Below are 27,673 nucleotides of genomic sequence, written 5' to 3'. Positions count from 1 at the left end.
GTACAAGTAGGAAGACGCTGTGCTCCTTTCTAACCGCATCTTCGCGGTGACAAACCAGGGGACTTATTTTTTATGGGACACATCCTACCATATACTCCCTCTCTCCCAGTTTATTTGTTTTGTATCTTTTCATTTTATAAGTTTCAAATTCAAATTTAGAGCTCCCCATCACATGTTGAGATTACAATGTCCATTAAATCGTTGCGTGCCTGTATAGTAAAGAAACAAATCTCGAGTTTGGCACGAGTTCGTGCTGCGGGAGCACCACAAGCCCTGGCGCAGGAGTTACATTTCCCTCTCAGGACCGTCGGGACTGAGCTTCAGCGCCTTACTACACCTACCTTTGAGTCAATAACATGTGGACCCGATAGGTGACTGATCCACATGTAATGCTCCCGTAGGCAGAGGGGCAGTGGGGCCAAGAGGGGTGAGCCGCAGGTCGGGGCACGTGTGGTTTCATGGGTTCGAGCGGCGTCGTGGGAATCGCGGGTGGCTGTGGTAGAAACTTGATGCTCGCCGCATTTTAGGTGGCCCACATGTCATGCACACAAAGGCAGAGGGGCGGTGCGGCCGAGAGGGGTGAGGCACACGTCGGGGGGCATGGTGCCGTGGGTTGGAGAGGCATCATGGGAATCGCGAGATGAAACGTGATGGTCGCCGTAGTTGAACTTCCATGGACAAGCTGTCATGTCTACGGACACATGCACTGCATACCGATCATTGGAAGGAGTAGCAGAGAAAGCTATATATGCGGATAAATAGTTCCTTATAGTCAAGCGGACCCACGCTACTACTCTGTTCCAAAGACATGCACACCATCGAAATAGTCCATCTATATCAATATACACCGAGAGGGAATAATTTTTTTTACAAGAGAGGAAATAGTTCATCCATCCATAATGCCCTCCTGCTGGTGCAACCTCTTCTTCTTCTTCTTCTTCTTCTCATTCTCTGTGGGAGACGGCTTCGCAACAAGCTCTTTGGACCTTGCAGCTATCTCGAAACTCACACGGGCATCGAGGGCAGCATATTTCTTGCATTATCTGAACGATGAAGTGAACAGGCATGCTAGCACGGGAGACCTATTTCCACTATACAATGTTATTTCTTGCATTATCCTACTCATACTCTGAACAATGCTGATCTTACATTAACAATGCCTGTCCTTTTTGATATGATGCAGTGTCCCTACAGTTACTGCCCTTTGTAATCACACCACCTTTGCCAAAAACAGGGAAGCACAACTGGTTCCTCGCTCGATCAGACGAGGGCAAAAGACTGATGATCATTCGGACACATGAGCCGGAAAAGTTATATGGCAAAAACCCCACTGTATACAAGCACCATGTAATACGTGAGTATCCGGACAGTGGCTGTTACGTCTATGAGCAGGATACCAGCTTGTTGGGTCCTTTAGGATTTTTTTAGTTGGAGGCTGGTAAACAGCCTTGGTTCACACTCTCTGTTTCTCGGACTCAATTATCCGATTAACCAGGAGATTACCATTGGCAAGGACCTTGATGCCAGAGAGGCTCTGTTTGCTATGGAAAATTGTGTCTACACGGCGAGCCCTAGGAGTTCGGGAGCAAACTACCCTGATTGTCAACGATACAACCTGCAGCCAAAAGAAGGTGAGAATGACAAAGGCATCCGGATTAATTTTGATCCTTGGATGTCTCAATTACGACAGGCAGTGATGTGGTTCAAGCCTTATGGTTGATAGGTAATTCGGCTGTTGCGTCGAAAGGGTGAAGTACTGGTGTCTCCGAATCACTAGTCGCTAAAGCGGGGCTGCAAATTATGATGGTGTAGGAACATCTCTTCGAATGACTTTGTTGTCTTTGCTGGTGGTTCTGGATGGGTAGTTCTTTCTTTTGTTATGCATATTCCTTGTCATTTGGTCATCCTCATCTATGTCACTCTTACTATGTAATAGTTGCTTCTGTTTAGAATGTCATTCTCGTCTGGATCACGAGAGTCTGAGCGCTGCAGATGGGTGCGTTTTGGTGGTGTAGCAAGACTTCTTATGAACTATCATGTCTTGCTGTTTATGCCAGTAGTAGTCACTAGTTAGTGTTTGAATGTTGTATATATCGTTGTTTCGAACTGTTTATTGTCTCGAACTACTGGTGGGCTAAATGAGGGCATCATCATTCTCCAGTGTTCAGAGTATATCTCCTCTTTTCAAGTTATATAATTTGAGCTCAGTGTCTTTTCGATGATGTACACTTGTTTGGGCCAGTGAGGTGTCGTTGAATATGGACCAAGTAGTAACACAATGCCAAACAGGTCAATTATGACTCTCAGGCCGGGCTCTCAAAAGATGCTGAAAAAAAGGCCGGGCTCTCCAAAAAGAAAGAATAAGGACTCTTAGGCCAACATGTGGGTGCCACCGGTGTTTTCGTGCGCTTGCGCGCCGAGAGCATATTGGCGCGTGCTCGAAATTCATGCGACCTTTTCATCCCCAGTCTCCCACCCCTCCCCCACCTCTGGAATCTCGATTCCTACTCCAGTTCCCCCAAATCCCCCTCCTGTACTTCCTGTACTCAAGCGCACTATCATGTCGCCAGTCAACGCGGATCTCTGAGCTAGAGATCCTAAGGTCCGTCCTGCCTTCGGTCGCTGCGTGCTGTCGCTCAACAGTGGCATGGCGGCGCTTGACGACCAGTTTGCCGGCAAAGTGCTGATGGTAACCATCAATGGCGACCGGCCTCCCGTCTCGTCGGACGACCTTGTCAAAGCACTTGGCATTACGCACGGCATCCAAATAAGTGACTTACTTGTCAAAGTCTGTCCGCCACCGGCTGATTTCTTCATCAGGTTCCGGACAACTTTCGACTGCAGTCGTGTGCTCAAATCTTCCCGGCGTTTGTTCTGCGATGGCGCGCTGGTGAGCTTTGATCGGTGGCACCCAGGATGGGGCTCGGTGCCCTCTGAGCTTGAGTTTTTAACAAAGCTTACCTTCCACGGCATGCCTCGACGTGCTTGGAACAGCGAGTCCAAGAACGAGCTTATCAACGACCTTGGAGGTGAGCTCATAAGTATGTTTGTTCCTCCAGACAGCTGGGCTCTGACGATTATGGCATAGATGAAGAAGTCGTCCACCATACCGAAGGTGATTGGTGTTGAGATACCGGTGCAGGAACCGGGGTTGTACTATTCATCGCCACCAAGGCCGCCGCGGACCACGTTAGGGATGTACCTGTATCGAGTGTTCGTGCATGTCGAAGAAGTGGTCAATCCATCAATCGAAGTCCTGCCGCCGCCGCTGGTCCCAAGGTCCGTCGACGACGTCCATTATAGGAGTCAACATCAGACTTTCCCCGTGTTGCTCGAAACGATGGATGGCACAGGGCCTACTACATCGCGCGGCGGAGGCCACTGCTTCTTTGGGAGAAGAGGCAGGGCTGGCTGCCTGGATGTGCTCTAATTTGAGGTAACAACTGAATCTTGTTAGATACTAGTTAAATCCGAGCTATGGGTGTGAAGCACTGATATGCCAGTGCATTTGATTGTCACCTGTTCTAATTTTGTACCTGAACTTTTTTTAGAAAGGGTTGTACGTCAACTTAATGTGCTAGCAGAACTTATTGTGTTGTCTGTCTGTTTTCTTTGCACAACATTCAAGATATTTCCCCGTCATTGATAAAGACGATGAACCGTCATGTATGACTTCATTGGTTTCAACATAGCCCTTCCCGTAGCGATCCACTGCTTCCATCGTGATTGTGCCGCCTGCGTGAAATATTTGTATGCAAGTTCAGTCTGCTATGATGTTCTATATGATTGTGTCAACTATATAAGTTTTTACTGAGCATCAGCAATGCATATGGCTGAAAGATGTATTTACGAGCATCGACCGATGGGTCTTTCTCTCTCTCTCACACACACACGCACACACACGCGCACACGCACAAGTGGGACTCCCTGAATTATTTATTTGCTCGTGGTAGCTTTTAATTAGGTTCCACTGTAATGTAACTTTTTTCTTAAGTTATTAATTGAGCAAAGTGACTGCAAAAAGTTGTACAGAAGCCTTGTTTGGGCCTTTCAGGCGTCTCTGAATGTGGGCTGAGTAACCATGTTAGGTTGTACTGTACTACACAGGCCTTTTTTTCAACATCAACAATGCAACTGGGCCGACAGTTGTACACAATATCCGGGTCAACTTGTTATTCTTCGCCCCCCTGGGATGCAAACTTTCATAGGAGGTATGCATTAGGCTCAACAAGAAAATGGACTTTAAGAAATAATAAATGGGATGTAATTATAATAACTGGACAGTTACTATGCACCAAACATGTAATTAGTTTGAAAAATATATTATTATTGGAATTTGGAAATTTTAATTTCATTACTTGTTGCGTGCGCAATATTTCGTTGGATTTTAACGTAATACAACTTTATTTTGAAATTATATTTAACCTGACTAGAAATTTTGGATAAAAATATTTCGGATCCCATCAAAATGTGGGAATTTTTTTGAATTCTGTTTGAGCGGTTGTTTGAAATTATTAATCGTTGTCCTAGCTAGAAGTTGGGCTATACTTTTAACAAACTGTAAATGGGCTGTAGTAAATTCCATTAGAATTAAAAAATGGGCTGTACATTCTTACAGATCGCAAATGGGCTATATGTTCTCTGCCAAATCCGAGCTGCGGGCCTACTAAGTTGACGCGTACCAAGGGCTGTGTCAACTTAGTCAATATAAACGATTCTAGCTGCAGTGATCGTACGATGTCCATCCAACGGTCGTAGTGCTTCTTCAACCTCTGGTCTTCTTGCTCTAGCCGCCCAAAGCAGCGCCGGTCGTGCCGCGTGCTCCTGCCTCCCATGGCCGGCTGTGATGCCGCGGAGGCCTCACCGCCCCGTACTACTCCCACCGCTGGCCAGGCCATCCCTCTACTTACCCACACCCCCTGTTATTCTGCGGCGACGATAGCCTCACACCGCAGCCGAACCAGTGAACCCTCATACTCCTCTCCGTGCGGGCTTCCACTGTTGCGTCTTCCCCGGCACCGCGCCGTCCCCTTCCTAGGCCTCGCCGTCGTCCAGACCACCACCCTGGTGCTCTCGGCGCGGCATGGTCAACGTGGTCAACGACCGACTTCCATCGGAAGAGTAGTGTACGTGGAGAGGCTGACAGCTGGGTCCAGGCGGCCGCAAGGAAGTGCCTCCTTATTACGCGCAAAATAATTATTCCTCCACCTGACAGCAGGGACCCACCGGATGGGCCACCTTATTTCGTGAAAAAAATGTTTCCCCCCTGACTGTTGGGACCCACCGGACGGCCCATCGTATTTCGAGAAAAAAACGTTCCCCCCACTGTCAGCTTGGACCCACCGGAAGTGCCTCCTTATTACGCACAAAAAAATGAATACTCCGCCTCCTAGCTGGGACCCACCATCGTGGGAGGCTGACTTGTGGGCCTACTAAGTTGACTGGGACGGGGGCCTTTGTCAACTTTAGTCAATATGAACGATTCTAGCTCCAGTGACCGTACGATGTCCATCCAACGGCCGTAGTGCTTCTTCAACCTCTGGTCTTCTTGCTCCAGCCGCCCAAAGCAGCGCCGGTCGTGCCGCATGCTCCTGCCTCCCGTGGCCGGCTGTGCTGCCGCGGAGGCCTCACCGCCCCCTACTATTCCCACCGCTGGCCAGGCCCTGCGGCGATGGCAGCCTCACACTGCAGTCGAACCAGTGAACCCTCGTACTCCTCTCCGCGCAGGCTTCCACTGCTGCGTCCTCCCCGGCTCCCCATCGTCCCCTTCCTAGGCCTCGCCGTCATCCACCGCCCTGGTGCTCTCGGCGCGGCGTGGTCAACGTGGTCAAGGAACGACTTCCATCGGACGTAACTGTACGTGGAGAGGCTGACAGCTGGGTCCACGGCCGCAGCAAGGAAGTGCCTCCTTATTACGCGGAAAATAATGATTCCTCCACTTGACAGCTGGGACCCACTGGACGGGCCATTGTATTTCATGAAAAAAATGTTTCTCCCTAACTGCTGGGACCCATCAGATACATCTTCGCACGCAAGGAAGTGCGTCTGGGCAAAAAAATGATTTGCCCCCTGACTGCTAGGACCCACCAGCTACATCTTCACAGGCAAGGAAGTGCCTGATAGTCGGGACCCACCTGGTCGAAGCGTACGTAGCGTTGTCATTCTGGTCGCGAACGTGTACGTACATATATACTGGTGGATGTAGAGGCGCGCACGTGTCATAGTAGAGGCGCGTACGTGTCGTAGTAGAGGCGCGCACGTAGCATGTACACGTGCATACGGCGGCCAGGGTGCAAGAAAGAAAATACGGCCATGTATGTGTGCATACGGGCGGGGTCTCGAACGCCTACTCGCGCATACGTACAACCAGGGCTCGTGTACATGGCTGGGTCGGAACGGAGAAACAACATTGTCGTCGTGTTCATGGGGAGGCAACGGAATGTGTCGTGTTCATGGAGAGGCAACGGAATGCGTCATGTTCATCGGGAGGCAACGAAACGCGTGGGAGCCAACCGGCTGGGTCGGAACAGAGTGCGTGGTCGTGTTCATCGGGAGGGCTTGGACGGAACAGGCGATTGAAACGAGGCCTGGCGTACCGCACAACGGAGGAAACGGACCTCCCACGTTCGGAACGGGGTCCTGTTGATCGGGAGGGGTCTGGCGTACCGCAAAACGGAGGAAACGGACCTCCTACGGTCGAAACAGGGGTCCTGTTGATCGGGAGGGGTGTGGCGTACCGCAAAACGGACGAAACAGACCTCCTACGGTCGAAACGGGGGTCCTGTTGATCGGGAGGGGTGTTGCGTACCGCAAAACGGACGAAACGGACTTGTGTTGGAGCGCTACGGTCGAAACGGGGGTCCTGTTCATCAGGAGGGGTGTGGCGTACCGCAAAACGGAACTCCACGCGATACTGTTCATCTCCACCGTCGACCTCCTCCAGCCTTCATGGGCTACCGTCGACCTCCTCCAGCCTCCACAGGCTCCTATCCATCCAGCCTCCACCGCGCGCTACTCCACCGGCTACTGTTCGACCACCCCTCCACGGGCACCCCTCCACCGTCCACTGTTCATCCAGCCCTCCACTCCACGGGGTCCTGTTCAACCACCCCTCCACGGGCACCCCTCCATCGTCTACTGTTCATCCATCCCTCCACCACACCACGGGGTCCTGTACATCCAGAGGCAACGCCACCGCTCACTGTTCATCCACCCCCCCCCCCCCCCCCCCCCCCGCAACGCTCACTGTTCATCCCAGAGGCAGCATCGATCGGCTTCAGTTAGCAGCAGTAGCGAACGAATCGCTCGATTGGGTTCAGTTAACAGCCATTGATCGATCGCTCGGGTTCAGTAACGCGTACCTGCATTGCAATCGCTCGGGTTCAGTTAGAGCCCAACGCCTCGCTTGGGTTCAGTTCTAGCCAACGCCTCACACACACGCGCGCACGTGTACGAGAGAAACGCGCATCGCTCGGCCCCCGACCTCCCACCGTAACCGGGAACTCCCTGAAATTTTCCTCCCCCTCGCTTCTACCACGGTTTTTTCCGTCATGGACATCCCAAAGAATGTCATGGAGCTGCGTCTCCGGCCCACCCAGGATGAAAAGCCCATTTTCTGTCATGATTTTTTGTCATAGAAGTAGGAGCCCACCACATCTATGATGATACCGGGTTTTGTCACAATTATCATCATAGAAGTGTCATATGTATGACAGAAAAAAATTTCGTTCGGCCCAAAATGTCACGGATGTGTCTTTTTTTGTAGTGTAAGCATGAATGTTGCGCCTAATCTGACTGTGAAAACAATTCTGGACACAACGCTGATAAGTCGCCTGAGCACTCTTGAGCCCAAAAATCATAGAAACATAGTAGAAAGCCCCAAAAGGTGTGATGAAGGGAGTATTCTCTTGGTCTTTAACTTCCATCTTGATCTGATGATAATCGGAATAAGCACCCAGGAAGCATAAGCTCTCACAACCCGTCGTTGCATCAATGATCTGGTCGATACAAGGGGGAGCGAATGGATTACTTGGACAAGCCTAGTTAAGATCTGTGTAATCAACACACACACACACGCCATGTGTCATTTTTCTTAAGTATAAGCACAGGGTTAGCCAACCACTCAGGGTGAAAACTTCCACGATAAACCTGGCTGCCAAGAGCCAGGCTACTTCTTCTCCAATAGCTTTACGTCGTTCTTCATTGAAATGACGAAGGAACTGCTTGACCGGCTTAACTTTAGGATCCACATTAAGGTGGTGCTTAATGAATTCTCTCGGTACACCCAGCATGTCGGAAAGTCTCCATGCAAAGATGTCTCGATTCTCATGGATGAACTCGATGAGCGTGTTTTCCTATTTAGGATCCATATTAGCCCCCATAGTGAACAGCTGAGATGAGTCGCCAAGGACAAAATCCACTTGCTTGGTATCATCAGCCGACTTAAACTTCAACAAAGGGTCATGTTCAGTGCTAGGCTTCTTTAGGGGTGTCATATCAACCGGGTCAACATTCTCCTTCCAAAACTTGAGCTCCTCAGTAGCACAAGCCGACTTTGCATAAGCCGCATCTCCTTCTTCGCATTCTAGAGGAACCTTCCGATCACCATGTAATATAATTGTCTCGTTTGGCCCTAGCATCTTAAGCTACAGATAAATATAACAAGGGCGAGCCATAAACCGAGCATAAGCCGGCCGTCCAAACAGAACGTGATATCGACTCTTAATCTTGACCACCTCAAACCACAAGGTCTCTACTTGGTAATTACGGTCATCACAAAAAGCCACTTCAAGCGATATCTTCCCCACAGGAAAAGCCAACTTACCAGGCACCACACCATGGAAAACTGTAGAGGACGGCTTGAGATGCTTGTCAGTCAGATTCATTTGGTGAAAGGTATCATAGTATAATATGTTGATGCTGGTACCACCATCCATAAGCACTTTTGTGAACTTATAGTCGCCCGCTTGAGGGGCTACCACCAATGCCAGATGATCCGGATTCTCAACCCGAAGCGGGTGATCCTCCCAACTCCATGTGATCGGATGCTCTGACCATCGTAGGTATTGGGGTACTGTCGGCTCAACAGTATTCACTGCGCGCTAATGAACCTTATGATCTTGTTTGCAAAGACTTGTGGTGAAAACGTGGTATTGACCTCCGTTGAGCTGCTTTGGATTACTCTGACATCCTGACTGATTATTTTGCTACTCGTTACCCTGACCAGACTGCTGATTATAACCACCCTAACCCTGATAGCCAGAGTTTGAGCCACCACCACCAAAGCCGGACCCTTGACAGCCGGATCCTGACCCACCTGGCGGGCCATTGCCATTATCCTGATGCTGGTTCAGGCTGTGATTTATGTACTCCCGCATAATGAAACAATCCTTCCATGCATAAGTGGATGGCCTGTTGGGAAGACTATGCTTCGGGCACGGGTCATTAAGCGCTGCATCAAGATTAAAAGGCTTTGCTCTGCCAAAAGGTGGCTTACCATTACCGTTGCGGCATTGGTTTTTGTACCCAGTGTGAGTTTTAGCCACTAGATCTGACCCACCGTCGGGGTGTTTGTGTTTACCACCGTTACCCTGCTTGTTGCCATTATGCCCTACCATATTCTGCTACTGCCCCTTTTCCATTGCCATGCTTATTTCCCTTCTTGGATTTCTCATCATTAGATCCAGGGTCTTTTGTGTTATCAGAGTGTGCATACTTAATGAGATCCGCCATGAGCTCGCCCATATCAGTGCTATAACGCTTAAGCTGCCCGAATTTCTGCTTAAGGGGAACAAAGTGACAGTTGTTCTCCAAGACCAGAACCGCCTGACCTGCCAAAATACTATCTGACGAGTGAATAATAGCAGAGACCCGCTGGACCCAATGGTGGGCCGACTCATCCTCACGCTGCACACAGTTATCCAGATCGATAATCGTCAGAGGATGCTTGCATGTCACATGAATATTTTGATGAAACATGCCTTCAACTCTACCCATAAGCTGACAGAATTAGGAGGTAAACCTTTTAACCATGTACGAGCTGGCCCATCCAACATCATAGTAAGTATTTGGCACATACAGCATCACTGACATCCAACATCTCCATGGCTAACTCATAACTCTCAATCCAACCTTCAGGAGGGAGATCAGTTGTATAATTAGGCACTTTGCGAGGACCCTTAATGTCTTTAGGCAGGCATTCATTACGCAAAGCCGGTACTAAACACGGCACTCCAACCGTCCTGGAAATCATCCCGGCCCCTACTAAGGATGAAGGGGTCATCGCAGGCTGCTGATAAGCCCCCTGTTCAGCCACTGCCGCCGCCTCATGGCGAGCTCTGGCTTCATCCACAATTGCTCGAGCATTGGCCATTGGGTTATCATCACGAGGTGGGTTATCAACACGGGGCGGGTTGCGACGCCGTTCACTGTTGGAAACTGCAGGCGACTCAACGTGTCGGTTGTAACTCCGGCTTGGAAGAGGAGTTGAATGTACCCGATCACGGCTGTAGGAATAGGCCTCCTGCTATGTGATGGCTGTCTATAAAAGCTCAACTGCGTTCCGGGTTTCAACCGCGACTGGTGACTCGCGAGTAATAGGAATCGCCGCTAACCAGGTCGCTGCTGCTAACATGTTATCCACCGGGTTAGAAAAATGCTCGGGGGAGGGGGGGGGCATCAGGACACGCGGAGGCGGTGTTTGATTCGGGGGTTAGGTGCCTGATCTTCCCTCCGTGTCGACTCAGGTTGGCGAGGCTGGGCTGCCGCCCAGCTCTTTGGCATATCCGGGTTTAACTGAGGATTTACCCGTGCGTCTGGAGTGCTCGGACCCGCCCCAGGGGTGTTGAACAAACACCTTGGGTCATACGTTGGTGGTAGGAGACTTTGATACCTTCTCTGGAATACTACGTTAGATGCATTCTGATCCAAACTCAAACGCCAAGCATTCGCCTAACGCTCTGCTTATGCATCAATCTGAGCCTTCAGTGCAGCTGTTTGGTTGTTCTCAGCCACGATATCCTCTTGGACCCTTGTTATCTCCTCACGAATCCTCGTGACCTCTGCGTTGTGCTCTGCTTGATTTGCCGCAGTGACCTCCATTGCCAACAGAGCCATCAAGGTACCCATGAGATCCACCAGCACTTGAGCTGGTGGCCTACCTGACATGGATCCACCAGCCCTTGTCGCGGCCGGGTCAGAAACTGCCGCAACCGCTGTTGAAGAATTGAGAGTCGGCCCTGTGCCAGCCATAAAGATAGCAGCCCTGCTCAGTGGCTCATAGGTGTCCGAAATACTATGGCCATCAGAATAGCCCCCAAGCCTGCCATCTTGAAGCTGATAGATTGACTCCGTCTCTCTAGTTGAGGACTCATCACCTGAGTAGATGAGTGTCTCTCCCTAGATGCAGAATTTTCCGCAAGCTCCAAGCCTTGCGTGAAACCGGCGAAGACACGCTTTCGGTCGGGTTAAACCCAGGCAGTTTGCATGCGCCGAGTCGACTCGATGAGGTCGGTGCAGGTGTCCGGCTCAGGCTCAGATTCGCCAATTTTGCCGATGAAGATGTGAATTCTGCCGAAGGGGACCTGGTACCCGTACTCGATTGAGTCGGCCTCGGGGCCCTAGCCAGGATCGTCGATGTACAACTTGCCGCGATGACTCTTGGTCATCTTGCCAATGGCGTATCCCTCGATCCTTGGGAAAGAGCCCTTCAATAACTTGAAAACCACCGTGCGCTGGCCCCATGGTGGACACCAACTGTCGAGGGGTTAACATGGTAGATGCCCTCATGAAAGTACTTAGGTGTGAAGCCATGACTACGACGATTAGATTAAAGGGGTTGAGCGGGACGAGAGACATGAGTTTACCCTGGTTCGGCCCATCACGGTGGAGGTAAAAGCCTACTCCTGCTCTTGTTGCTATTGCTTGAGTATCGATTACAAGGGAGCGGATTCGCTTGACCTAGCTATCGATTGATTGTAATTTGAGTTTAACCCGCCGCAGGGACTCGCCTTTATATACACAGGTCGAGGCCCTGTCTTACAAGAGTCCGGACCGGCTTATACTTCATAACCGACACCGGCTCTACATCATCTTGCCTTCTTGGTCAAGTCACCGTTGGGCGGCTTACACCTCCGGGTCACGCACTGTCTCCGGGTCTTGGGCCTTCGGTCGGCCCGCCTCGTAAGTAGCCTCCAGGCTTCATGTCTTGGCTTCTTGGGCCCGCTTATGCTTATTGTTAACTCGCCAACAGCGTAACCCGGCCCCTCCTGGGCGGGTTACACCGCGGGGTTATATCCCCAACAATACCCGACTAGGATCTGTAATCCTAGGACCACTGGTATGATATATAAGTCGAGGGTCGTGCTCGTCGATAGAAATATTACAATCCCTTGGTACTCGTCTATACTTTGTACACACCCCAATGCAATATATGAGAGTAGGAGTAGGTTATTATCTCCATTGTGAGAGCCGAGCCTAGGTAAAACATTGCTTCTTGTTACCATCCAGCCCAATCGCTTAGCTAGGATACCATACCGAGGGATCTGCCGAATGTAGGTCCGACAGTGGTGGCCCATGCAGGTCCTGCTAGGTGAACGTAGGGACTCGATGGGAGTTCAGATCGAAGCTCAGATCGGTTCCAGTGTGACCTTCGTGTTGGGGTAGATGCTCATCTCTGATGTCACCGCCTTCATCTTCGACTGGTCACCTCAGCCAGGTCGCGAAATCGCCCGGGCTGATCTCGAGAGTTTGGCGTCATGCCAGATCCAGGAGCAGCAGGAGCCGGTTCACGCAGACTCAATGTTAGATCGGATCCATGAGTTGTCAGAGAAAGTCAAAATTTAGACCCACCCAACACCCATCTCATTGCCAATGTCGAGGAGCTCACTCTCCAAGAGGGAGTCATCGAGGATGCAGAAGACATGGAGGAGGAAACCGACGAGTCCGTAGGCAACCAATTGTCAACACGGCGCCCTCACATCGGTGGCAGATGACTTCGAACTATGAGTTCTACATGGTGGACAAGAACCCCACAAGCCAAGGCTCGGGGCAGTGGCACGGAGAATGATCCCGAGTACATGACCGGAGAGGAAAGTGAGCCCACAAGGGATTCGTTCATCTAGTGCTACATGATGTGGATGTGGAAGGAGAACCGGATGTCGGGTGCAGGGAATGAAATTGGCGGCGGCGATCAAAAAGTGAGGGTGAGGAAGGGATAACCAGGTAGGAGGTGAGAAGGGGAAAGGAAAGAATTGGGATGGGTCAGACCTGGAGATTGGAGGGGAAATCAGGAGTTCATATTAGATTGATAAAGAAATGTCGAAATCAAGTTAACCTATAAATAATTATTCTTCAGCTGAGGAAAACCCAAACGTTACTTTCATGATTCCACTGAAGTACTCCGATTAACTGTCTTCTGTTTTTCGGGCTCAACTGAGAAAGTCTAAGCAAAACAACATTTACATGCGCCTTCCTATTTTCACGTAGGGCCAATAGTTGGCGCCAAGCCTATTCAAGGCATCCCTCCCCAACCGCACGTCTCTTTTCCCCCCACATGCCTACCCACCATCGCCGCCGCCGCGCCACCATCGTCGCACCCCGCCAGACCGTCGCGCTGCCGCTGGCAGCGCCGACCACCACATGACACAGCCTCCGCGACGACCCACCGCGACCGCCGAGCCAGTCTTCCTCGGCGCCACATCCATCCCAAGTCCATGGCCCGAGCCGGCCACCAACATCCCCGTCTTTCGGCACCCGCCTCCCCCGCCGCCGCCGCAGAAGCACCCGCACGGGAAGCACCGGTCCCGCCCCGCCCGCCTCATGCGTTCGGTGCGCGCCGCATTCCGTTCGTTCCCAATTCTCCCGGCACCGTCCTGCCGTGGGATGCCGTCGCTGCCCCACCTCCCGAGCCTCAACGGTGCCAGCCTCGTCAGGAACCAGTTCCATGGCTCTACGCGCACCACGGGGACGCTGTACGGCCGCCGGCGGTCGCGCATCACCATCGCCTTCCACGACAACCCGGGCAGCCCGCCGGGATTGCTGTTGGAGATGTGCGTGCCGACGGCCAAGTTTATCCAGGACGTCAGCGCGGCCGGCATGGTGCGCGTCACGCTCGAGTGCGACAAGCAGCAGCAGTACCAGCATCAGCACGCGGGCGAAGCGTCGCCGGCGCAACGGCAGCTTATGGACGAGCCGACCTGGTCGGCGGAGGTGAACGGCGAGAGCGTGGGGCACGCGTCTCGGCGGGAGGCGACGGAGGAGGACGAGCGGGTGATGCGGCTGCTGTACGCCACGTCCATGGGCGCCGGCGTGCTGCCGGACGACGTGGCCGAGTATGCCAACGGCGAGCTCACGTACATGCGCGTGCACTTCGACCGCGTCGTGGGATCCAAGGACTCTGAGACGTACTACATGTACAATCCCGAGGGCACCGCCACCGGGCCGGAGCTCACCATCTTCTTCGTTAGGAATTGATTAGTTAATCTTATTCTCCTCCACCCTTATTTTTCTCTTCGATTTGTTTTATCATCTCCCCAGTCTTCTCTGTTTATTTTACGTATGTGTGCATAGATTGTACCGACTTATTATTATTTTAGCCTAGATTGTTTAAAATAAGTACAAAATGTATAACTGGAAATTTTTAGAATAAAAGTTCTCGCTTGATATTATTTATAAAGGAAAATGTTATACATCCTAGGTTCGCTCCGGAGCAAACACGCGTGATACAAAAATAGTTATGCGACGTCATGAACAAATCTCCACACACACCTCTGCTCACAAATCCATCATGGAGCAACCGTTCACTCCAATACTTCATCGCTCGAACGATTTTCTCATGCATATGTCACACCACCTACACCTACCTGTCCATTTTTCGACAATGTGCTAGCCATGGCGGCTCTCCATTTTAAGCACAAGCCGCAGTGCACCCCGGAATGTCAATGTCGTCCTCGCCGAGCACCTCCCCTAAAAAATTCATCTCCAGATCCGGACGCCGCCTCACCGCCAGCCTCCAAGGGCAAGACCCCGATCTTTGTCGCCGCCGCCATCAAGCCCTTGCCTTGGGTCCCTCGCTGGTGTAGCCACTGCCGCCGCCGGCTGAGACAACGCCTATCCTCGCTACCAATACCCAAAATCTCCCTCCCCTAATCAATGTTTGGTCTGTGACATGTGCAATGCGGCAGCGCCACCCTTGTTGTTTGACCGTAGAGAGTCACCATCATCATGCACTACTAGGCTGAGGCCGCGATGGTTGAAGTGGTTATAGCCATCTGAGTACCGCCACATCAACAACCTCGCCATCTCCCACCCTCAAGCTCCGTCGTGTCATCGACCTCGTCAACGTTGTCCTCCCTGTAGGGAAACGTTGCATGGAAAACAAAAAAAAATTATACGGAAACGCAAGATCTATCCATGGAGATGCATAGCAACGAGAGGAAGAGTGTGTCTACGTACCCTCGTAGACCATAAGTGGAAGCGTTTAACAACGCGGTTGATGTAGTCGTACTTTTCACGATCCGATCATGATCCAACTGATCACGTGCCGAACGGACGGCACCTCCGAGTTTAGCACATGTGCGGCTCGATGACGTATCCTCCTTCTTGATCCAGCAAGCGAGAGAGGAGAAGTAGATGGGATCACAACCAACACGACGGCGTGGTGGTGATGGTGGTGGTGGAGTACCGACAGCGCTTCGTTAAGCGTCGCCGGGACAAGGCGGTGGAACTATGGAGTAACGAGAGAGAGGGGGGCGCCAAGGGCTTGGTGTGTCCTCTTGGGGCGCCCCCTCCCCTCTATATATAGGTGGAGGGGCGTGGGAAACAGCCCCTCCAAGCCCTAGGGCGCAGCTAAGGGGGAGAGGACTTCGACTCCAAGTCCAATCCTATTCCTACCAGGACTCCTTCCTTTTTTTGACTTCTCTAGCCACATGGGCTTTTGAGGACTTGGTGCGCCTAGCCCAATAAGGTTAGGGCACCTCCCCGCAGACCATGCTAACCCTTGGGTACTGGTGGATCCACTAGTGGACTTTCAGGCCCCTCCGGAATCCTCCAAAACCTTCTAGAAGCTTCCCGGTACAATACCGAAAAAACTGCACTTTTTTCCGGAACCCAAAATATGACTTCCCATATATAAATCTTTACCTTTCAACCATTCCGAAACTCCTCGTGACGTCCGGGATCTCATCCGGGACTCCGAACAACATTTGATTACCACTCATCAAATATCCCAATACTACTCTAGCGTCAGCGAACGTTAAGCGTGCGACCCTGCGGGTTTGGGAATTATGTAGTCATGACCGACGCACCTCTCCGGTCAATAACCAATAGCGGGACCTGGATGCTCCATATTGATTTCTACATTCCATGAAGATCTTTTATCGGTTGAACCTTTATGACAACATATATAATTCCCTTTGTCTGTCGGTATGTTACTTACCCAAGATTCGATCGTCGGTATTCTCTATACCTAGTTCAATCTCGTTACCGGCAAGTCTCTTTATTTGTTCCTTAATACATCATCTTGCAACTAACTCCTTAGTCACTTTGCTTGCAAGCTTCTTGTGATGTGTATTACTGAGAGGGCCCAGAGATACCTCTTCAATACATGGAGTGGCAAATCCCAATCTCGATACATGCCAACTCAACAGACACCTTTGGAGATACCTGTAGAGCATCTTTATGATCATCCAGTTACGTTGTGACGTTTGATAGCACACAAGGTATTCCTCCGGTATCCTGGAGTTGCATGATCTCATGCATTAAGAAAGTTGTAGCAATAAACTAAACGATCATATGCTAAGCTAACGGATGGGTCTTGTCCATCACATCATTCTCTTAATGATGTGATCCCGTTATCAAATGACAATACATGTCTATGGATAGAAAACCTTAACCATCTTCGATCAACGAGCTAGTCTAGTAGAGGCTTACTAGGGACATGGTCTTTGTTTATGTATTCGCACATGTATTTAGGTTTCCGATCAATACAATTATAGCATGAATAATAAACCTTTATCATGAATAAGGAAATATAAATAACAACTTTATTATTGCCTCTAGGGCATATTTTCTTCACTCCCTTCATCAACCCTGCCTGCTACACCCCATTTTGCGTGTGTCAGCGTACTAAAACATGGGTGCATTAGTACTCTGACCTATGCACAGACAGTGGTAGCCTTCCTGGTGGCAAGGGCTTGCTGGAGGATGGATCTGATCAAGACTCAAGGCTTGGTTGTTAAAACCATGAAGAAGACCTCTAGGCAGGTGATCGAGAAGTACTAAGACTGTAGTGAAGATCAAGCATCAAGTTGCCGGCAAGCTATATACCGGCAAGTAAAGGACCGACAAGCTCTATGCTGGCAAGCTCCTTCTGCCTCTCCACCGCTCCACCTCAGCGACCAGCTAGTCGCTTGTCAATAGGAGTCGAGCGGGCAGGCACTTAGGTGAGGCTTGTCGGGGCACGTGTGAGCACGCCGCCTGAAGATCAACTTTAATGACACCCGTCCCAGGAGCGTGTCAATACAATAGGAGGTAGCCGGACTGACGGCACAGCGCACTACTAGGAAAAGGGCTATAGATGAAATTGACACTAATGGCGCACCAGAGAAGTGGTGCGCCACTACTATATACTAATGGCGCACCATGTGCCGATGCGCCATTAGTGTGGAAGACACTAATGGCGCACCAGACAGAAGGTGCGCCACTAGTAACAATTTTTTTTCATTTTTTCAAACATACTAATGGCGCATCCGGGCAAAGTGCGCCATTACTAGTTCTAACTAGTAATGGCGCACCATCCATAGAGTGCGCCACTACTGTATTTTTTTTACTCTTTTTTTGCAAAACTACTAATGGCGAACCGTGGCACAGTGCGCCATTACTAGTTTAAACTAGTAATGGCGCACTATGCCACGGTGCGCCATTAGTATATTTTTTTATTTTTTTGCAAAACTACTAATGGCGCACGGCTAGCAGGTGCGCCATTAGTATGTTGGGTTACTAATGGCGCATGGCTGGGTGGTGCGCCATTAGTAACCTGGGACCAGCTAGATATTTTGGACAGCCACACCTACACACTCACTTGTCGGCTGCCTCCTCCTCCTCACCTCATTTGCACCATTGATTCATCAAAATTAAGTGGTGAAATTACATTTTTTTTGATAGGTAAGTAAGGGGAAAGCTATCTTCATGTTGTAGATCTACTTTTTTTCTCCCTAGCTCGCTCCAACAACGTGCACATGCACTTTTTGTGGCCTAGCTAGATCTATGTATGTTTGTGGTGTTGCATATGTTTGTGGTGTTGCATATATGTTTGTGTTTGCAGGTACCAGTATTTCAAATGCGATAGTTGCCAATATTTTGCCGGAATGTTGATTCATTTCCGTTTCGGCGAGAATTTTGGCACTATGCATTCTTTTTGGTCCTATTTTTAGGGAAAGTCATGCCAAATTTTTTCTTGATTCTAAAATATCATTTTGCTCTACCCAGCAGGCGACCATAGTCTGCACGATGACCGAAGGCATCGTGAATAGGTTTTTGAGCTCCGCAAAGGCCGATATGCTTCAAAAGAATGAGACGGAGATAAGATGTCCATGTCGAAGATGCAAGCTGAAGAGCCTTATTGCGGACCCGGACTCCGGGCAGGTGCGGGACCACCTGCTCTTGCGTGGTTTCATGGATGGCTATCGGTGGCAAGGTGATGAAGATGACTATGAAGTCGTCCATGGGGGGCGGGCAAGAAATGAGGAAGGGCAGCAAGACAACCACCGCGGCTCGGACGGGCGAGAAGACGAAGAATCTCCAGGACATGATCACGACGGTGATGTTGTACATAGTCATCATGTAGAAGATGCTGGACATGATGATGAGGAAGATGCCGGAGCAGATGAAGGGCATGATCATGAAGATGAAGATGCCGGCGGAGCAGACGACGATGGACCATCGATGGGCTGGGTGCAGGACCCTCATATTCAAGAGCTGCTTCTCAAGCAGACGGATAACGCAAGAGCTGCCGCCCAGGAGAAAGCCAAGCTGGATCAACTGGAGATAGACGCAGTTACTCCATTGTATGAAGGATGGAGGCCCGAGGATACCCGTCTGAAAGTAACGCTCATGGCTCTGGAGATGAAGGTAAAACACAAAATGACCGACGCATGCTTCGACAAGAACATGTCATTCTGGCACGAACGTCTTCCCAAGGGGAACAAGTGCCCTACCAGTTTTGAGGAGGCGAAGAAAATCGTGTGTCCTCTGGATTTACCGCATGTGAAATACCATGTGTGCATGAACAATTGCATCATTTATCGGGACGAGCACGCGGAGTCTACCATATGTCCGGTGTGTGGCGTCACTCGATACAAGAAGAGGAAGAAAGCTCCTCGAAAAGTGGTGTGGTACTTTCCGATCACTCCTCGTCTACAGCAGTATTTCGCGGACTCTAAGGTAGCAAAGCTCCTGCGTTGGCACGCGGATAGGGAGGAGAAGAAGCGAGAAGATGACGCAAATGATCTGGAGATAAATAAAAAGACAAGATGCTGAGTCGCCCTAAGGATGGGAGCCAGTGGCAAGCGTTGAACTTTGAACACCCAGAATTTGGGAAGGATCCAAGGAACATCGTGCTGGGCGCGAGCACCGATGGAGTCAATCCGTTTGGCAGCCAGAGAAGCACACATAGCACCTGGCCTGTGTTTGTGGGGATGTACAACCTTCCCCCCTGGTTGTGCATGAAGAGGAAGTACTTTAACATGAGTATGCTAATTGAAGGGCCAAAACAACCAGGGAACGACATCGATCTGTATCTGCGGCTGCTGAAAGAGGAGCTAGACACGCTATGGAAAACGCCAGCCAATACGTGGGACGCCGCAGAGAAAGAATATTTCCCTATGAGAGCCGGACTGCTCACTACGCCCTCCATCACATGCGGGCGATCGTAAGGGACCATCATCACCTTCTGCTACCAGATAATCTCAAAGATTGGGCCGCGAGCTTGTCGGCAATCCAGGACGCGGACATCAGACAAGAATTTCGCATCCAGTCGGAGTTTTCGGACATCATCCATCAAGATGTCCTTCATACCTCGGGGCAGTTCTACCTCAGATATCAACCGTCCAACACTGAGATAGACACAACGCTACAAATGCAGGCTGACAACGCCCGCGATTTCATGACCATCACGACAAACGGCGGCTTCATCCACGCTCCGGTCCCATGAGTCGAGTCGAAAGTAGTGATGCTATGTGTAGTTCTGAAACATTGATTGGCTCATGTTGTAATTAAACTTTAATGAATTGTATGTCTCTTTGGTTTGGACAGTCGTTCAACTTAGATGTAATTGATGCTATTTATTAGTAGGACCATGAATCGTGCTATTAATGTCTTGCTTTTCTCTTCCGATCCTTTTGTTGCATACTTATATATTGCTTATGTATTGTCTGTTGTTTGGCTTGTGCATAGAGATGTCGTCGTATGTCGTGTACAAGGGTAAGGTTCCCGGAGTCTACGACGACTGGGAGGAGTGTCGGAGACAGGTTCACTGTTTCAGCGGTAACAGTTACAAAGGGTACACCACTAGGTCGGAGGCGGAATCTAGATACGCCCGCTATCTAGCGGGAGAGAGGAGTGAGCGTTGAAGGAACCAGATGAAGACTAGTTTCATCGCGATGATGCTCATCGTGATGACCGCAGCTCTCTTCTATGTGATGGTAGTTTAGATGATCGATATCGACTTGTAATGTAAAGACAAACTCGCTACTCGTGGTCTCGAGACTTGTAATGTTTTATCTTTGTTCGGTCTTTTGAATTCGGAGACTAATATGATGAATTATATTCGGAGACTAATCTTTTATTGTATTCGATGAATCTGCTATTGCTGTGTGCTGCTGTCTATATTCTGTCCAATAATATATTTTGTAACCTGTGCAAAAATCAGAAAAGTAAAAAAAACCTAATATTCATACTAATGGCACATCACCTCAAAGTGCGCCATTAGTATGCCAAAGGATACTAATGGCGCATCACTACATAGTGCGCCATTAGTATGCCAAAGGATACTAATGGCGCATCACCCCACGGTGCGCCATTAGTATGCCAAAGCACGTGGGTAAATATGGCCCCCTGGGAGGCATACTAATGGCGCATGGTGGTCTATACTAATGGCGCACGGCGTGGTGCGCCTTTAGTATACCAGATACTAATGGCGCACCAGTGGTGCGCCATTAGTAAAAAATACTAGTGGCGTGGTACTAGTGGCGCACCAGTAGTGCGCCATTAGTAGGCAAAACTGGTGCGCCACTAGTAGGCCTTTTCCTAGTAGTGGCGGGAGAGGCACTCCCTTGCCGAAGCTCACCCCAGCACGACACCTCACAGTGCATTTATTGCTTTTGTTCTAATCCGGAAGGGTTAGGTATGATAGCACTATAGCCACTATTCATCTCATGTAATTACAATTTTGCCATTGTGGTGACCCCTTAATCTACAAAAGGAGGCTCATTGCTACCTTCACAAGGGTCGACACTTTGCTCAATTACGTGTAGTAGGTGCACTTCCCACGCACCTTGCCGACAAGTTGCGCTCCTTGTAATCTGAGCTCATACACAAGCAATCCACCAAAGAAGGAGTAGGGTTTTACACCTCACGGTGGCCTGAACCTGGGTAAAATTTGTGTGTCTCTGTTGGATCTACTCTTTGTGCATTGCCGATCCCCACAGTCGAACCGCAAAGGGGCCTTTGCTAGTCCGATAGATCTTCGTACCTCGACATCTTTGACGCACCAAACAGGGGAGTCGTGTGCGGAAATCTGCTCCAACGGTCTAGGCACTAGGTTCATCTTCATCACCCATGGCGCCCAAGAAGAAGGGCAAGGCGATGGTTGCTCTGTCTATGTTCAAGCTTCCATCGTGCACACCCATGGGCGACAGTGGCGGAGGCGATGGAGGGGGCGGAGACGGTGAAGAACATCCACAACACTCTGGGGATCCTAGCCAGGCGAGTGGCATAGTCCGGAGTGGGGAAAACAAAAACCCAGCCGTTGCCACATCCAAGGGTGGAGCTGCCAAGCCTATGGGCGGCACTACAACCTCCAAGGATGGTGCGGCGATGTCCAAGACCGCCACGCCTGTGCAGACACCACGACCATCACAAGATGGGCACGCCACACAACATTGCGACATCGGCGGCTCCGGATGCCACCACGACAAGACTCCTAAGCATCATTCCCAAGATGCTCATGGGCAACCCCCATGCCAACCTACCGACGAAGATCGACAGCGGCAGCGTGAGCGGGATAGAGCTCCTTCTGGCGCTGTCATAAGTAAGAGCACTGCCCGTTCTTCGTGCCCAGTCATGCCCAACACGCTGGTAGACGCCATGGCACAGGCTCAGCTATTGATGAACTTCCCTCCCCCTACTGACAAGATGGATGAGTGGAGGGCCACTATACAGAGCCCACTCAGCTTTGCTGATACTGACAGACATACACAATAGGTGGGACCATCACAGTGGTAGCCTACATCACCGGCAAGACTAGGTGGTGAATGCACTGGAGGCACTGCGGCAACTGTGTAGTCTCCTCGATGGCAGCAGCGGCAAACCCACCAAAACAACAAGCTGGACGAGGTGTCCATGGCTTCGTCCGATCTGTGGGCCCACCAAGATTTGTGCCGGGTTCTTCAAGACAGTCGCGTCAAAGATGCTCGAACCACCATCGAGCGGCACCGGGAAGCGCGCCATCAATCAGATGACCGCGCCGGGCCGACAGCGAACGAGCCTGCGCTGGGGTATCCTGGGAGCCTACCTTATGAGGTAGGCTACCCAGCATTTACTCATGAGCTGCAGCAAGTCTGTTCTCTTCCCGGAGCTTCAAACCTGATTTGTCAGATAAATATCATGACAATCTCAATCTGTCAGAGTTCATTGGCATCTACACCATTTCAGTGCAGGCTGCTAGGGGAAGAGACGAGAAGGTTCTCGCCAACTACTTTCCGTTGGCACTCAAGGCCAACGTGATGTCTTGGCTGATGAACCCACCAGAGGGCTCCATTTCGTCCTTGTCAGATCTGTTCCACTAGTTCGTTGGCGCATACACAGGAGGCCACAAGCTTCCCGGTTAGTCCAGCGACCTGCATGTGTTACCGCAGAGAGATGGAGAGCCTCTTCGCAAGTATATTCAAAGATTCAGCCACATGCACCATAACATACCGGACATCCACCCTACTGCTGTGATTGCCTCATTCCACATGAATGTGCGCAATTGCAGGACGCGGGAGGATATGAATATCACGAAAGTGAGAACCATTAATGAGCTTTGCACTCTGGATGACAAGTGTTCACATGATGAGGAGGGGAGGCGACTTCCCAGGGAGGATGCTAGTGCTGAAGTTGACTCTAAGGATGACAACGCATCCTCCCCAAAGAAGAAAGGTCGGAAGCACAAGGGCAAAGTAGTGATGGCTGTTGAGGGCTCCAGCAATGCCGGCAAGAAGGCCAAGACTGAAGGTTCCGGTAAAGAGACTACTGCTTGTACCTGTGATCTCCAAGAGAAAACCAACATGCGATACTGCAAGATTCACCACACCAAGGGGCACAATCTCCAAGAGTGCCAGCAAGTTAAGGAGCTTGCTAAGAAGCAAAAGTAAGAGTATGAGCAGCGCGACAATGAGAAAGGCCAAGATGGTGCCGGTGGATCCAGCAAGAAGAACCATGGCGCCCGAGGGGGCCGCCGTGACAAGCCCAAGAAGTAGAAGGAGAAGGCTGCTAGAGGCCCAAACAAGAAAGATGATGAAGAGGATGATGATGAAGATGAACAAGAATCTGAGGAACAAGAATTCCATAAGGCAATGGATGCCATGTGGCGGAACCGGCGATGGAGGCGCAGAAGCCACTCAAGTGGTCTAACACGCCCATCATTTTTTACACCGAGGACCACCCGGATTGCACAACTGCGGTCAGGAGCTTGCCATTGTTGGTTTCACCAACAATTCACAATCTCAAGGTGACAAAGATGTTGGTTGAGGGTGGGCCTGGCTTGAACTTGATCTCACCAGAAGTGATCAAGAGGCTGTAAATCCCTGATGAAGATCTCCAAGAAACGATAACCTTTCAAGGAGTCAATCCCGGAAGCAGCCAACCCAAGGGGAAGATTACCTTACTGGTGACGTTTGGCAGCGAGCTAAATTACACAACAGAGAAGATTGTCTTCGATGTTGTCAAGATCCTATTGTCGTACAATGGAATTTTTGGTCATCCTACTCTGGCAAAATTCATGGTGGCATCCCATTATGCCTACAACACATTGAAGGTGCCAGGGCCCATGAGTGTCATCACCATCCATTCAGACAAGGACGCAGTTATTTGCACTAGCAAGCTCTACGGAGAGGCAGTGGCAGCATCTGCCGCCAAGGCACTTGCTCCTGCTGATAAAGCTCCTGGGGGAGAAGAAGAAGACATGGAAGTGCACGTCAGAGTGTTGCATGCTTGTTGGGGACATGCCAGAGAGATCTAGCAGGGAGAGCAAGAAATCCAAAGCATCAGCTCCTGCGCCGAAGCAAGTGGCTGCACGGGAGGATGGTACGAGCGACACTTTCACCATAAGTGCCATTCTTGACAGCAAATAGGAAAGTGCGCTCGTCGCCTTCCTATGGGCGAATGTCGATGTGTTTGCTTGGCAACCATCTGACACCCCCAGTGTTCCCAGGGGGTGATTGAGCACCACCTTGCCTTCTGTCCTCATGCGAAGCCCATCAAGCAGAAGGCGAGGAAGCTAGCTTTGGAGTGGAATGAGTTGATTTCCTAAGAAATCCAAAAGTTAGAAGTAGCAAATCTAGTTAGAGGAGTTCTACATCCAGCATGGCTGGCAAATCCAGTGGTTGTTCAAGGAGCAAATGGAAAATGGAGGCTTTGTATTGATTTCACTGATATAAATAAAGCATGTCCAAAAGACCCTTTTCCTTTGTCGTGGATTGATCAAATTGTAGACTCCACTGCTGGCTATGATCTTCTCTCTTTTCTTGATGCCTACTCTGGTTATCATCAGATCTTCATGGCCAAGGAGGACGAGGAGAAAATAGCATTTATGACTCCATGTGGCACGCATTGTTTCATACATATGCCTTTCAGATTGAGGAGTGCCAGAGCAACATTTGCTAGGGTAGTGCAGATTGGTTTTGGGCCTCAGCTACACAAGAATTTTAAAGTCTATATGGATGATATAGTGGTCAAAACCAAGCACAAGGAACATTAATCCAAGATTTGGAAGAGACATTTGCAAACTTGTGCAAGGATAATTTGAAGCTCAATCTCGAGAAGTGTGTGTTTGGCGTTCCATTCGGCAAGCTTCTTGGGTTCTTTGTATCTCAGAAAGGAACTGAAGCAAATCCTGACAAGATCAAAGATATTGAGCAGGTGGAAGCACCAAAGCTCGTCAAGGATGTATGACGTTTGGCAAGTTTTGTTGCCACACTGAGTAGGTTCACCTCCAAGTCAGCTAAGCACGCTTTGCCATTTTTCAAAATCTTGAAAAGGCAGGTCCAATGAATTGGACTCTGGAAGTGGAGGCTGCGCAGCAAGACATGAAGAAGTACCTCTCCTCTCCGCCAATACTAGTTGCACCTAAACCACAGGAGCTGTCGCTGCTATATTTGGTAGCAACCAATCAAGTGTTCAGTGTTGCATTAGTGGCAGAGAGAGAAGCAGATAGCAAAGTGGCAGCAACCACAGAGCCACAAGTTGACAAGATGGAATCTTTTCTGGCAAGTCTGGGTGCCAACAAGTCAAGTTCAGCGCAAGCAAATGAAACAGAACAACAAATTGTGCCAAAGAAGAAGACGATGCAGCTAGTTCATTTTGTATGCTCTCTTATGCAGGGGGCTAGGTCAAGATACTCTGGTGTACAAAAGTTGTTTTTTCGTCTTCTTATGGCCTCAAGGAAGCTGCGGCAGTACTTCCAAGCACATTAGATCACTGTCGTCACTCACTTTCCACTACAGCACATCTTGAGAAACCCAGAAGCCACCGATAGGATAGTGGAGTGGGCATTGGAGCTATCAAGTTTTAATTTAAAGTTTGAAAATACTTCAACAATCTAGAGCAGAGCCTTGGTGGAATTCATTGCAGAATGGACACCAATGCAAGATGAACAAATTCCAGAGACATCTCTCCCCGGCAAAGAAACAACAGAAGATTGGATCATGTGCTTTGATGGTGCCTTCTTGCTTCAAGGCACCGGTGCTAGAGTGTTGTTTGTCGCACCCACCGGAGAGCACCTCAAGTATGTGGTTCAGATGCACTTTCCCAGGGAGAAGGTCACAAAAAATCCTGCTGGGTATGAAGGGTTTCTTGCCGGTCTCCGCATAGCTGTTGACGTTGGCATCAAAAAGCTAATCATTCGAGGTGACTCATAGTTGGTTGTGAAGCAAGTGAACAAAGATTCTCAGAGCCCGTTGATGCAAGCATATATTGATGAAGTGAGGAAGTTGGAAGAGCATTTTGCTGGTTTGCAAATATAGCACATTCCTCATGCCGAAAACACATTGTTGATGACTTGTCAAAATGTGCCCCCAAGAGAATACCTGTGGAACCAGGAACTTTTGTCCTCCATCTTACTCACCCATCTGTTACACCATCAACAAGGTCATCCAAGAGAAGAAAGTTGAATTCTGGTGGTTACTTTCTGGCAGAGCTCCCAGCAGCCGCTGGAAAGAAAGTTGTCGGAAACAACGAAATTATTGTCGGTGGGCAGCAGGCTCCGACAGGAACAAAGGTCCTTGTCATCGACACAAGCGCTCCCACAGTAGAAGAATTGCCTTTAGTCCTTGTCGTCGAGCCATCATTGCTTGTATCTGCGCTGATATTTCCCCGAAGAGGAGAGGATAATGCAGCATAGCAACGGTAAGTATTTCCCACAGTTATGAAACCAAGGTTATCAATCCAGTAGGAGAACCAAGCAACACTATGTAAACAATGCCTGCACACAAATAACAAATACTTGCAACCCAACGCGTAAGAGGGGTTGTCAATCCCTCAGTATTGAAATAGATGAAATTGTATGAGATTGGATAAATAGATCTAGCAAACACACAAAATAAAATAAATAAAGAAGAAGTGCAGGAAGGTATTTTTGGGTTTTTGGAATAACAGATCTGAAAACAATATGATAGAAAATAGACCCCGGTGCCATAGATTTCACTAGTGGCTTCTCTCGAGTAAATATCATACGGTGGGTAAACAAATTACTATTGGGCAATTGATAAAAGAGTAAATAATTATGACGATATCCAAGGCAATGATCATGTATATATGCATCACGTCCAAGATTAGTAGACCGACTCCTGCCTGCATCTACTAGTATTGCTCCACATGTCGACCACTATCCAACATGCACCTAGTGTATTAAGTTCATGGAGAAACGGAGTAATGTAATAAGAACGATGACATGATGTAGACAAGATCTATTCACATAGGAATAGACCGCATCTTTTTATCCTTAATGTCAACGATACATGTGTGTCATGTCTCCTTCTGTTACTGAGAATAAGCACTGCAAGATCGAACCCATCATAAAGCACCTCTTCAAATTGCAAGAAAACTCAATCTAGTTGGCCAAACCAAATCAAAGTTTCGGAGAAGAAATACAAGGCTATAAAGATCATGCATACAAGACTCCAAAGAAGAATCAAATAAT

Source organism: Triticum urartu, chromosome 3, assembly GCF_003073215.2.
Source record: "Triticum urartu cultivar G1812 chromosome 3, Tu2.1, whole genome shotgun sequence".
In the NCBI taxonomy this organism is placed as follows: Eukaryota; Viridiplantae; Streptophyta; class Magnoliopsida; order Poales; family Poaceae; genus Triticum; species Triticum urartu.
Note: the sequence above shows the minus strand (reverse complement) of the source record.